The following is a 14,909-nucleotide window of genomic DNA, read 5'->3' as shown; positions in this document are numbered from 1 at the left end:
CCGTTCCTCCACACAAGGAAAATTCATAATTCCCAAAATCAAACTTTCCCGGATGGGCGGGCGGCCGTGTTCCTATCTCTATCTGGGCCCCTCACTGTGGAATGCATTGCCTACAGCACTACGCAACGAGACTGACTATATTCAATTTTGCAAATACTTGAAGACATGGCTTTTCAACAATTAACCGGCTACTAAGTTTCCATCCACACCTCGGATCTGCGGTTGCGCCGGGAAACCCTTTTAGGGTAGCTGCTGCGCATTATAAATTCAAATAATAATTATTGCTACTATAGGGATCTGCATGCTTATTTCTTTGAACATTTTTTTTAAGACTAAAATGTGTAGGTTTGTTACATGGGACTAAATAAAGGTCGATGAAGTCTTATTATGTAAAGGCATAAAGTCTTAAGAGCATGATTTCCTTTTAGTAGTACAAGGAGACACAGTATGGTGATCATCATGTCATAATGGTAACTCTTTAAAATGCAGTTCTCAATCACTACTCAGTCGCAAACACTTCAGAATTGTACGCTGTATTTAAATGACAAAACATGTTGATGGACCCAACACTCTTACACAATGAAATTCAGATAAGAGCTTTGCAACTGGGAAAATGCTCATCTCCCAAGTTAAGGTTGGCAAGTAACATACATGTGAATATCTAATAAATTAGGGTTCATAGTGAATCTGGGTCCATGTCGCTACCTCAATGGTGTTGCCAGATCTAGGTTACTAGCGTACAATATCTTTATATTTGCTTATTGTCATAAATATTTTACACTGAAAACAAGGCAACTGAAATGGTGCATTCATGTTCTCTGGGCTTTCAGATCTGGGTGCTTAATCTCTGCGTTGTCGAGTCCGCCAACTGGACATGCAAATGTAGATTGGTACACTCTTTTGGTCTCCCTAGGCACCTGCGGGGTTATGGGCTTGTGCTATCACTCATGCCGTGTGGTGTGCTAGGGCGTACCAGGGAAGGGCAAGACCAGCAAAACGTTAGCACAGTAGGGTGTGCGCTTGCCATACAGTCACCACTCGGCTCACCTGCAGTTTTTAGAAAGGTGAGTCTTGGGTAACCCTCCTCCAGTATCAGAAGAGAAGGTACCAAGATCCTCTGTTTGTCTGTGTCTGGTCTAGCTGAGCTGGTTAGGGAGCTTTAATATATGCGAAGTAATCAGCAGTAAAGCAGGCCAGCAGAAAATCTGGCATAGTCATGGTCCGCTTTTAGCTCTGTTTATTAACCACCACAGTAACTCCTCTAACATCTCTTGATGAAGGTCTTCATTAATCTGCAGTGGGGTTCCTGCTTATATTCTCATTCCTTGCCAGTTGTCCAGCAGCCCAATGCCTTTCAGTCCCTTTGCAGACTTGGAAACCCTAACCTACTCTGTTAAGTTATAGCCTCTCTTTGCCAGAGGTTTTCTGGCAAGGGTAGACCATGCCCTGTTCCCAAATGTACTGTCTTTGGTTGTCTGTGTGACACCAGGCAGGTATAGTTTCCAGGGTCATGCTAATGGGGAGAACCCTTACCCCTCTAGCAAGACCTGAAGACAAATGATTTTGGAGACGTGAACGGATTGGGGTGTCCTAGTTTGTCTGGGGCAGTAGCTACCCCCTATCTTTTATTGTATTTTACCAAAGCGATGTCTTGGATTATCTAAAGGAGATACACACTTGCTCTAATTGGCCTCTGTTATTGCAAAACCAATGTATGTAACAGTTGAGATGATCCACACTTATATGCAAAGGGATCTTGTTTTCCATACGTCACTTGGCTTAATTTATATAGGCAGACCAGAAGGCATCATCCCTGGTAAATGTTGGCACTCCCCAAAAACATGAATGTGCTGCCACCAGCTAGGACCTGGACCAAGGGATGGGGAGGGAAGTGGCTACAACTTAGAGACCATGACGGGAACCTCCACGATAAAGCAGGTACAAGCAGTGGCAAAGCCAATAGGTCTATCCTTGAAAAGGCAAATGACACCTTACTGGCTTTGTCAGTGCATTTTATTTTACTGGCCTACAATAGTTGTTGGCAATTGCAGAACTGTAAATATAAAAAAAGAACACGTCAGCCATGCTGGAGTAGTTTAACTAAAGCGGTTTCTAAACGAGACGTTAAAAGTCATGTTTGAAATCAAACTCTATGCAGGCACTACCATTATACTCATGCAAAGACTCCAGAACGTAGCAGCCAGGCTGATCCTCAACCTACCCAAGAGGACACCCATCACTCAAGACCCGAAGGACCTCCACTGGTTCACCTTTCAGTAGAGCTGCCATTTCAAGCTTCTGACCCATTCCTACAGAGCCCTCCACAACCAAGGACCAGCCTACATGAACCACCACCTGCACTTCCACCGACCAATCTCCGTTCCGCGCACCTCGCTCTCGTGCAGATACCATGTATCTGCAGCTGTCTCTACTTCACCTACTTCGGTTCCAAATCCTGGAACGGTCTCCCCCCTTCCACACCACATCCTCGCTGACCCACTTCATAAAGGGACTCAATACCTGGCTCTTCTACTGATACCTGCAGCACAGCATAGGGATATCTCCTCGCGTGATTAGCCGCGCTATACAAGTTCGACTTGAAACCAGTTTGCATTGAAAATATGCAAGCTGGTGATAAACAAAACCCCCTTATTTAAAAGAGCTTAAGTAAACTTTCAATACACATTTACTCCGTATTTCCTTTCTAGAGTAATGTGAAGTAGAAACACATTTTCCCCTACATCACCCGCATCTGCCTTCTCACAGGCCCTTTATCAAAGGATTTCTCTGAAGAAACAATGGCTGGCGTTTCCCATTAATGGGGAGTCAGGGAGCGAAACAAGTATTCATCCGCACTGTACTTCATGAAACCTTTGTTAGACAGTATCATGTTGTTAGAGTGGATGGTAATGTATTCAAATAGTTAACATACTTAACAAGCAAAGAAATATAAACAATGAGAACAAAAATGCATTAGTGGTTTTGCGCTGGGGGTGGGAAGGGGAGAGTGGTAGTGACAATCTACACACCGGTGAACATGGACAGAAAAACTAGAAAGGTCTGTTCTGACGCTGCTTACTCAGCAGTTGTATAGAGCTCTCCTTGTGCTGAGTGAATATCGCTCAGAAAGTGCAGTGAGCAGGCTCAAACCGCCTTTATGGCATTTTAAAACAACAAAAGTTTATTATTAGTGTCGCCTTATTTTCATTCCAAAATGTTCTCCCTGCTCTCGGTCTGCTGAGTGTTTTGGGCACACTCACCTCACTGTCTTATTTAGTGATCTCAGTTTTCTTTCAACGTAGGTGGGTTGTCACAAATGCACTTTATACATGCGGGCACAGTGTGAAACAAGTCTGTCAGGATTTTAAGAACAGATACCTCCCAGCCTGTTGTTATAGCTATGGCAAAATTTCTCCACTGGATGTGGATAATTCGGGCACGCAAAATGTGTCTGGAATAAACCTAGGATTGTTATTGCTTGTCGTACTGCTTGTGATTAATTGAACTTCTGACCAGTATATTTTTGTGATAAACTATGCAAGCCTTATAAGCAATTGTTACTTTTTACTTACCCTTTCGGTTGGCACCAATGAACTTAGCTTTCTAAATTTTATCGTTTTTGGTATTTTAATGGATATTTTAAGATTATGTAATGATGTAAATAGGAAATTTTAAGATTGTGTAAAAATGTAAATAGGATGAGATAGGAAGATGCTTTTAACCTTTGTCTATTTATTGTATCAACTCATTGTGGATCCTGTATACTTGGGGGGAGGGGGTGGGACAGAAACAACAAATTTTTCTTTTTGTAAAACGTCTTTTATGATATATATCGAATAAAGACTAATTAAAGTGAAGTGAAGTGAAACAAGTCTGCTGTGGATAACCTTAAGCAAGCTTTGAATTTAGCAAATCTTTTTCTTTTAATTTGAACCGAGAGGCGTTGGCAACGACATGTCTCTAATTCAAAATGCCCATCAGCTGGACCATAGTGCACAGAACGGTCTGTCATAACTGTTTTTATGTAACCAAAAATAACCAAACTCGCCACTCCCAGCCAAACACATTGAAAGAGTGTTTAGGCTGATGCCTATGCCAGCAACAAATGTGGACAGTTTGTTGAATAACATCCATAGTTGCAGACTTATGAACGGGGGAACCAGGTTTGAGTCTGTCAGCTCTTCCCATGCCTACATAAAAAATAAATGATGCAGATACATCTCGATGATAAAATCAAAATAAAACGATGGTGAAAAACAGAACGGAAACAAAATGTCGATAGTAAGTTTATTAGCACTACGGCAATCGTTGCTGAACTCCAAGCCACAGTGAAAAGTCGACATTTTGAAAAGACTGAAAGAAACAAAATAAAAAACAAGCGTTTTGCAATGCAATAGGTCTCGCATTTGCGAGAGTTTAAACTATTGCCATTGTAAATAATGCCTTTTAATTATATTTTAAACAATTAAGTAAGGGAAAGAACAACTTCATAAGGAGAGATCATGCCTTCAGAGAAGGCAAATCTTTATGAAAGAAACAACCATTATGAGGAAAGACCAAGCACTTGTGAAGAACAGTCAAGCCTTTGCTGTCAATGACTAACACATTTTGCCTAAGCCATTTTTATATCTTTGGGGGCCTGAAATTGTCACACTTTAAAGAATGTGATGAATGGTAGTGTGTTGGTGCTGCCACTGGCAGTCCTGGCAGGGGCAATGGGTAGTGCAAACTTCAGTGGCCTCCTGACCAGGACCCTGGCACTTAAAAAAAAGATATTAAGCACTGCACAGATAGGTGGGAAATTACATTTTCCCAGTCTGACCCTTTGACTTATGCTTTGCTGCTTAAGGGTTTATCTCCTGTTTTTTTGTCAATCATTCTGAAAAAAAGCCAAAAAAACGTATTTTAAGTCACATCAGTATTTCTATATACCATACTCGTTAGAAACGGTATAGAGACAAAATATCGACTCCAAAATATCGACTGGACATAATATCGAGTTTTTAATATAGACTGGACAAAATATCGACTGGACATAATATCGACTACAAAAATATCGTTTTTCAGGTAAGTGAAGTAATATCGACTGTATAAAATATAGATAGCAAAAATATCGATTTTTTAATAATATATAATATTTTATAGTGTATTTTTATGTAATAATATGTGTGAATAGTGTGTATTAATGTTATAAAATATTTTATTACATGAATTTTGTTTTTATAATAATTGCGTAATGTAATTCTGTAGCGGGATGTGGGTTTATAGGGGAATAGGGTGGGAAGTAATTTAATAATAATTAATTAATTAATATATGTTTGTTAATATTTTTAATTAATAATTAATTGATAATTAATTAATATTAATTAGTTAATTAATTAATATAATTTTGAACATATTTTGTATTGGTAAATAATTGTTAATTAATTAATTGTAATTAGTTAATTACATTAATTAGAGTACATTTTTAATATATATAATTTTGTGTAATTTTTAAGTAATTAATTTTGAAAAAATAATATTAATTATTAAAATAATTACAGCTAATGTTCTAATATATTTACTTTATTGTTATTGTTAATTAATAATTAATTGCTAATTAAATAATATTGATAAATTTTGGGTAAAGGAGCATTTTTAGGGTTCAGGGGTCAGTTTTCAGTTCATGGGTAAAGGGGTATTTTTAGGGTTCAGGGTCAGTTTTCAGTTCATGGGTAAAGGTGTATTTTTAGGGTTCAGGGTCAGTTTTCAGTTCATGGGTGAAGGGGTATTTTTAGGGTTCAGGGTCAGTTTTCAGTTCATGGGTAAAGGGGTATTTTTAGGGTTCAGGGTCAGTTTTCAGTTCATGGGTAAAGGGGTATTTTTAGGGTTCAGGGTCAGTTTTCAGTTCATGGGTAAAGGGGTATTTTTAGGGTTCAGGGTCAGTTTTCAGTTCATGGGTAAAGGGGTATTTTTAGGGTTCAGGGTCAGTTTTCAGTTCATGGGTAAAGGGGTATTTTTAGTGTTCAGGGTCAGTTTTCAGTTTTTGGGTAAAGGGGTATTTTTAGGGTTCAGGGTCAGTTTTGGGTTTTTGGGTAAAGGGGTATTTTTAGGGTTCAGGGTCAGTTTTGGGTTTTTGGGTAAAGGGGTATTTTTAGGGTTCAGGGTCAACAAATAAGATTTTAAAAAATTATTTTTATTATTTTCATTTATTATTTAATTATTATAATTTAGTTTAAGTCGTTTTAAGTATATTTTAGTAATTACAATTTAATATTAATTTAATTTAACACTGTTTTTAATAAAGTCGATATTTTTTACATCTATATTTTTGTTAACGATATTTTGTACTCGATATTTTTGTACTTACCTGTTTGTAGATACAAACTCGATATTTTGACTGTCGATATTTTGTCCACGATATTTTGGCAACTCGATATTTTGTCCGTCGATATTGTTTCAGTGATCCGTTAGAAACATTTCCTAGCCTGAGTTTTCATTTCATACACTTTACATTTCACTCTTTCAATGTAGTGCATTATTGCAATTGCACAGACAAAAGCAAAGAGGCTCACTGAACCTTGTTGATATCAGGCAATGCACAGTCTGAGTCGAATCGCTTCAATGGATTTATTTTCTAACAGCAGCAAAGAGATGAACACAGCAAATGCTGTAGAAAGAATACAACTAACGAGCAAAATTCCTTTACTGGACCGTGGCGCTGGCAGCCAGGGCGCAGCCATCAATAGAACAGCAGGTGTGCTGGCACGGAGGCTCAGAGGTCTGCAGAGCCTACTGCACGTCAAACACTACTGCTTGTTTACTACCAACTCGGGAGTATGGCCGTTTCCCAGATTCTATTGGGGATCAGGGCACCCTTGCTGTGCCACTTCTGGCAGCCCAAAACACATTCAAATGGCCAACATTTTCCCTTCTTGTATCAGAGCCACCATGATGTCCAGTAGGCCCTGATACAACATTGCCAATTCACTGTACTCATTATAGAAAACCTAATAAATGCATGCACAGTCTGCCTCGTGTGTATCGAACGCGTCATTACCTTGTTAGGTAACTATTCTTTCTTTGCCTAATTTAATTTTCAAGCTATTTTTTGTTATCAAACACAGATATGACTTTAACCATGGGCTGGCTATCGGGTAATTTCAGAATACATAATTGTAGCTCATTGTTCCCAAGCTCTAAGCTGGCAAATCTTATCCATCGGTCAAGGAAATACAAATCCTGTCTTAATCAACCATACAACTGAGAAGGAAGAGAGAAATCCGCGCTCAGGAAGCGCTGGTGTTCAGGAAGTGCGGAATGCATGCAAATGAATCGAAAAGGGGCTGTTACAACATTCTCCGCCCGCCGTCCGCTTCTAGGAAAGAAAGCTGCCTTCAGTCAGTCTGAAGGACCATATGACTGGGGAACATCTCTGTCGAGACTAATCTGGTATCAATGAGTGCTTTCTACCTGACCTCGACAAGCTCACTTTAAGCCCCAGCACTACTCCGCCAACCTTCTCAGGAGGTCTCATCCCGATCTCCAGGCACCAGATAATCAAACATGGATGGGTTAGCAGCGTCCTGCGGGACCTTATCAGGAGATTGCCGTTCAGCAATCCCCGCAGATTTGCAAAGCTTCACTACATCAAACGTTCATGCTTTCAGGCTGGAAGCAAGGCACTGCACGAGAGCATAACAGCCTAGGCTGCGATCAACCTGAACTGCCCATAATTAGGAAATTAGGCCACCCCAAAGATGGCGATCGAGGGTCGCCTTGCTCGTCGACTCTCCTGGGGTCTGCACTGCTCTCGGACTGCACTGTTTTTGGTTTTTGCATATTTGTGGTACAGGAGAAGTAGTTATTAGCTTTGTAGAGTTGTAACTGTGATGTAGAAAGTTTATCTGTAAGATAACGAAGGATGGCATGCCTGTTCATTACAAAGCCATGGCTCACCGTCGGCAGATAGAATAAATTACTCAAAATCTTACTCCAAAGGCAGTTGTTGTATCTCCACTAAAGCGGGAAATAATGGCCTAGCATATGCTAAATCCGCAGAATGTGTCGGGACACAACTGGATGGTTGTTCCTGCAAAAATAACTGACATTGAAAGCGCGCCATGCACACGTTGTGCTTAAATGCCGCAAAGGACACCTGGGTCACAGAACTGTGTGCCAACAGGATGCTTCAGTCTCCATGACGCATGCGCGGGCAGACGGGTGGTCAGAAAGAGCTTACCTGTAAGGAAAAGCAAACCAGGCATGGCAAATTGCAAGTAACCATACCATCTAAGCACATCTAATAAGCAAAGTAACACCTTAATATATTTTACGGACTCCTATGCGTGATTCATCAGAAAACCATCAGCTTTCTGTGATGCAAAAGAAAAGTCTGCCTGTGTAGGAGTTACTGATAGACATGAGGGCAAGCCTTCAAACTATTTCGGAACCAGGGCGGCAGGTGAAAGCCTTAGTGCAGCAGTTGACTCCCTCCTGCTCCACAGCCCAAAAAGCTCCTGTTAAAATGAACTGTTCTCTCGAAACCTTGCTTCTGTTCCTTGCATTCACATGTAGATTGACCTGACCCTTCAAATTCAGATAAGGGTGATGAACCCACACTCTCGAAAAAGCCCACTATTTGGAGGGGATGGGTGGGTGGGGGGCGGTGGGTGCTTAGGCTTCAAACTAATAGACCTTTGCATGTTTCCCAAGTTAAGACTAGGACTCTCCTACATGACTTGGTGAATTTCAGTCCCTGAAGCTACACCTCTTCGAATGGACCCGTTTAAGTACTAAAACGAGACACAAATACCTTCATGCACTGCAGGGGGCTTGAGAAGCTGCGGACCTCAGAGGGCAGGAGTGAGGCGCGATTGACTATGCACAGAGTCAGGCCATCCTGACACCATATCCCAGACACCTCTTTCCGCCTCAAACTGTGCTTTAAGGATCACCTCCCACAGCTTAACAGCGACAGCTCGGTCTCTGTGTGGTTTGGACAGTGATCTTCTAACTCCATGTAACCCAAGCTTCAAACTCCAGCCCAGGATTTCTAACCAAAATATCATTGCTAACAGGTGTATCAGTTTGATTGGTTCAAAGGAAGCAAATCAGTACTACAATGCCCAGGATGCAATAGACTGCCACACAAGTCCAGGACTGGAAATAGTGTCCTTGATGACATGCAGAAGGGTGGCTACCCTAATTGACGTGCGTGTTAGATTAGATGCACCTCAGATAAAGGGTTGATTCATTAATTGAGGGTCTCGGGCCTACTAGTTCTGACTAGCTTCTGGCTGCTTTCGTCTACTCTACAGCTCTCTGCAAGCCCCAGAATCCCGTCACTGTCCAACATATTTCTCTTCCACTCACCACAGGGTCTCCCTGTGTACGCAAAGAGACGTCATCTGTTGCTTTGCTGCCAAGCCCTGATACCAGAAGGCGCGCTCACCTCTTGCAGAACAAGCAGCATGCTGTGTGCCTCAGAAAGCGAGAAACCAGAGTACACAGCTGAGAACAAGGCCCGCCAAACACTCTTGTGCGAACTGAAAAGCCAGTAAGTACTCCAGAGAGACGGAAGGGACTGGTTGAACAGCAAGAATTGTGCGCAGGGCCCGACTCCCATTGTGTCACGCAGGGAGTTGTCCGCCCGTGGCTCGCTGCCCTTTACTGGCAGAGGGAGGATTGCTTACCTTAAGTATGTGGCTGAGCTTGTTAAGCGCACACGCACCCTGCCGTGACATACGACCTGCTCCCAGGGTACGGACGAGGTTACAGATGGCTGACCTCAGGACAATGACTAGGCAGGTTTCTGGACCAAGACGTGTATGCGGGTCAAGTGAGGTGTGAAGTCCACTTCAGCGGGAGAACACCTAAACACTAGACTATTCAATAAATAAGAGGAATAAACCACATTTTCTAGCCTTTGATGATCATGCTCAAATGTATAGCACTAACACCTGTACCGCAAGGATGGCGATGCGAGGGAAGCATCAGTTTAGGCTCCGCCTCCTTTGGTCCAGGGGTTCGCCACCGCTGAGAAGGCACTCACTATGCGTAGCAGACAGAGCTAGAGGGGAAAACCGTTTTGCGCAGGAACACACGAGTTCCTATAGTGAGGAAGTTGGGGTTGAAATCTAGGTCTCCTCACTCTGATGTAATGAACATACCTGCTATTCTACATCCTTTTCCATGTCACCCCAAGTTAAACTGCAACCTTTACCATTCTATGCAGACACTGAAAATCTTTTGAAAAGCCACAGCAGAATCATAGCTAAGGCAGTGAAAGCGATCACGAAACGATCGCTATTGTTAAAAAAAAAAAAAAAAAAACAGGCCCGCGAGTGGTGCGCGCGCGCGCGCGCCACAGCGTGGTCTCAATTATCGCACCCATGTCTGGGCACGATACTTAAAACCACATGGTCTTTGGTGCGCATACCAGACACCAGTAGGCCATGGGCGGAGCAATGCGCCCGCCTTTAGCCTATTGTGTTGTCTTTCATTACAAGACACATGCAAAGGCCAATAGCGTGGCACAAAAGGAATCGCACATGCACTAGTGTGCGATTCCTAGGTCAGTGCTGAAACCCCGTTTTTCAGCTACTAAATGTCTCGCGCTGCGCGAGCAGTGCTGCGCACCGCACCGCTAGTCGTGAGACCTAATAATGCGCTTAACCAAACCTACATGCACAAAAGGGCAAGGCTACAAGTAACAGGGGCTTGCTCCGTATGAGGGGTCGACACACAAAAAGGAGTGCCATTTAACAAATATTGACCACAGAGAAGCAAGCCTTTGTGAAGGACATGCAAATCAACAAATTAAAAGTGATGGGTGGGCTGTAAGCCCACAGAGTAGATACAGCATATCTCGAAGAGAGAGCGCATGCGCTGTCTAGGCGAGACCTTATGACCGTAAGGGATAAGCAGCAGAGTGCCCCAGAATTTACAGCTCGTACACACAATTCACTCCATGTCCATTGCTTAAAAGAATAAGAGTACTCTTGTTAACGGGTATGTAAAAACAGTAGTTAAAACTAAGACACGGATAGAAAGCCAGAGGGTGTTGACTAACAATATGTATTTTACCTAGGCTGCCAATGAAGAAGCCATGTCAAAACCTACCTGACAAACCAAAGTATTGTGCAGCCTGGAATCAGCATTTCGGCTTAAGGTAAGCTTAATATGTGACTTGCTCTCTCCTATTCTTGGAGTTTACTGTGAGCTCTGTGGCTGTACGTTTTAAACTTGCTTGCTTTCTAAACTGTGCTTCCACGTAGCTTTTGTGCAACTGTAATCGCCACTTCCATGATCTTCTGTAAGTATTTACTAGAGCGAGGGACACAGTAATTCTGCAGTACTCGCCATGCATTTTCCACATTAGTAATGAGTTGAAAATCCGCCACATGCTGTCTAATATGCTCATTTCACCCAAAAACAGTTTTGAGCTCAAACGGATTAAAAGTCACTAAAAAGAAATGTCGCTGACACATTGAAAAGGCTAATTGCTCTTATTTCAGTTTCTGAATGCTGTTTTCAGGTGTTGTTTGTTTTCATTAGGTGCACCTTTTCCAGAAAGTATTTATAATTTGTTAAAGTAACAAAATAATGAAATAATACAGTGTGCTGGTGCCATGGTATCAGCAGACCTGCTTATATCACATTTAGCAGAGGTTTTATCTGGAAAGATTATGTAGCTGCAGCACACCAAGTTACTGCTTTTGTCAACACTTCTATTTACATCCTGCTGGGTTAGGCGCACATGTTTCTTACCTTTCGAAGCAAATGGCAAGCAAGTGTCAAATATGAATAGCTTTGCTAGGTACATATGTTACTTTTGAGAAATGTTGAGAGAAGATGCCTACTTCAACTCTGTAGTAAGGCTCGCAGAGTTTTGTGATTTACATTTAATAGGTTATCTAAATTGTTTTCTGTCAAGAGATAGTGAAATTATTTACCATCGTGGTTTTTGCTGTGTTCACCTGTTTTTGTTATTTGTGGATACAAATCCTTATGAAATAAGTATTTTCATTCCTACCCTTACAGTATACAAACACCCATTTATCTAAAATTACTTTACTTAAAGAGACACATGGAATCACAACCAATATATATGCAGCAGAACAGTCTCACATGCTTGTATGCTGGTACAAGTGGGTGGTACTTGACTAAGTATGTGGATGTGAGTGGGCACAGATATGACTAGATAACTGATTGAGAGGAAGTTAAATGTAACCATGATTGGGTTCATCTTTCTAATGTTGGATTTTCTGGGTTGTCACATCGAGCAAGAGTATAATGAAAACAATTAAAGTAATAGCACTGGTAATGCTGATCCCATGGCAGTAATTTGACTTGAACAGTGCCGTTGAACTAATTTTGATTAAGAAAGATTGTACCTGAACGTTTTCAGGCGGAAAAGACAACTGATCGGGAGATAAGGATTGCAGTCTAAGAATCATGTACTTTGCCAAGTTGAATTGTGGTAACATTTTCGTCTTGTTAGTTGTCTGCAGTGTTTCAACCCTGTACATTCAGTCGTGGTTGCCACCTTGATTGATGTGCACTTCTGCCTCCCTTGCACGGCTTGCTTTTGCCCTTATTACAGAACTATTGTCATTTGACCCCAAACTCACCACTGTTGGTAAAGTAACAAGGGAGTGAACTCTACACAAGACTTTGGCCATGGAAGCTTGGGGTTTAGGGAGATTATGAAAGGGAACAGCAGAGGTGCAGTTCTGTAAACACAGCGCCCTCTTAATTCCCTAATCCCCGCTGTCCCCCAACATTGAACCAACAGCCCAAAGACTCCATTTCCTTCCATTGAAAGATTTCTCCATAACTCTCCTCCCCAACCTGCAAATCAAGTGTGCCATGAGAGTAGATCAGTGGACAGATTGCACTTGCAAAAAACTCGGCTGAGGTTTTGTAGCAGAGGCGGTTGTAGATTTATTGCATACCGTTACAGGGTAATAATGACCCAGTGGTGATTTCAAGACCATTCTACTACTGTTATAAATAAATATGGGGGAAGAAGGCTCATCCCTTGAATAGAATACTCTGCAGCCTGCTCTCATTCCGGTGGCATAGTGCGTACACTCAGCCCATATCCAAGTAGAATACCAGCGCTCCATCTCCCTTATCACCCAACAGAAGCAGTGGAAGAAATGAGGGCTAGTGGTTGGCGTCGGCCAATTATGGTTGTGAAGTAACGAGGAATCCCAGCACATATAATACCGAAATAAAGAGCTGGGAAGCCGCTAGAGGATTATGTCAAAACAACCTATCACATATGATGCAGAGGGAGGTTTTGAAAAAAATTGTTGAGAGGACTTAATATTTTTTAAATATTTTTTTATTTGAAATCCGTGTCTCTCCTACCAGATTGCTGGCATGTTTTTGTTTAAAAAAAAAAAAAAAAAAAAAAATTTTTAGCATCAGCAAACATGGAACAATAAAAAAGAAAACATTACTGCAATGTACTCAGTATTATTGCCATTACAATGAAATTACCAGTCTCTCATTTTCAGCGACGACCATCGTTTTAGGGAAGTACCCGCATTTTGACTGCACACATCATATATTCCGTTACCTCAATAAGTCATTTGATTGTATAATATTTTAAGTCCTCGCGCATATCACCAACAAGGATATACTCTAAGCTCGCTATGTAGTACATGGTAAACCTATAGGTCTCCTACATCCGCAGAGTGGAACCAGCTCGTAAATGGGGCCCATATATCTTTGGGGCGGGATCGGTGCCGGTAGAAGCTCCCAATAGTAGGTCATCTGATCCCTGCAATACGTTATGTCTTTTATCCAGACCTTTATGTTTGGGGGGAGCACTGCTCCCCAGTGCAAGGCCACTTGTCTTTTGGCCAACAGTAGAAGTAATGCTGTAAGTCTTCTTGCTGAGGATGGGGTATTGTGGACGTATCCCAGCAATGTCACTATGGGGGTTCTCTGCAATGTTTGCTCGTTGATAGTCTCTATATGATGGAGTGTTTCAGTCCAGAATGTGGCCATAGTCCGGCACTCCCAGGCCACATGTAAGAAAGTCGCCCTGTGGTTCCCGCTTCGCCAACAATTTGCTTCTGTCCACAGTCCCATGTGGTGTAATTGTGTCGGAGTGCGAGCGATGTGGTGAATATATTTAAAGTGTATTAGTTGTAATCTGTAATTCGGGGACAGCTGTTCTGATTGACCGCAGCAGAAGCTCCACTGCTAGTCTGTAATTTCCTTGCTGATGGCCAGCCTCCCAAACCCTACGTGATTGGGGGACAACTATTGGGGACTCTTTCTGAGTGATGGTATATATGACAGTCACCAGTTTGTGGGCGCAATCTACAGTTAGTATATGTTCCAGTGCAGGCAATGGTGGTGGGGCAGCGGGGAATGTGGTGTACCTAGTGCGACATGCCATCAGTATCTGATAGTAGAGTGTGTCAAGCGCAGAGTGCTGTGTCGCGCTGCACATTTGTTGGAGCATTAAGAATTGCCCTTCCGGGTATAGGTTGCTGCCGGTTATTATCTTGTTTAGTTGTGCCCTAGTTTGGAGCGTTTCTATCCATTAGCGGGGAAATCAGTGGGTTATGTGCTAGCGGTATGGCTTGCGCATATAGCCTGTGTGTTCGCATGTTTGCGAAGGCTGTGCCATGCGCACCTCAATGTTTCAGTAGTGTCAATTATTTGCCGTGGTCAGTTGTAATCTTGATATAGTGCAGTGTTCAGGGGTAAAGGTGCTACCGTATCTATTTCAATGGCCGCATGTGGTTGGAGTGGTATTGGGAACTGCCAGAATTGTAAAAAATTGGGCCTGTGTGCTAAATGCGTACAGTGCAAAATCTGGAGCTCCGAATCCCCCTGTGCCAGTGGCAATGTGAGTATTTCCCAAGCTATCCTTGGCTGTTTACCAGCCCACACTAGTTCAA

The 14,909-nt window shown here is 42.1% G+C and overlaps 1 protein-coding gene across 1 annotated transcript in view; it reads left to right on the top strand.

Annotated features, from left to right (window-relative positions):
• Positions 1–14,909, top strand: part of PRPF39 (pre-mRNA processing factor 39) — a 508,214-nt gene that overhangs the window by 44,993 nt on the left and 448,312 nt on the right. Inside the window, exon 2 of the mRNA XM_086937261.1 lies at positions 11,072–11,152. The gene's annotated coding sequence lies outside the window, so the exon portion shown is untranslated. The remainder of the gene's footprint in view (positions 1–11,071; positions 11,153–14,909) is intronic.

Source organism: Lissotriton vulgaris, chromosome 9 (genome assembly GCF_964263255.1).
Source record: "Lissotriton vulgaris chromosome 9, aLisVul1.2, whole genome shotgun sequence".
In the NCBI taxonomy this organism is placed as follows: Eukaryota; Metazoa; Chordata; class Amphibia; order Caudata; family Salamandridae; genus Lissotriton; species Lissotriton vulgaris.
The sequence above is the reverse complement of the archived record's forward strand: the minus strand, read 5'-3'. Positions and strand labels throughout refer to the sequence as shown.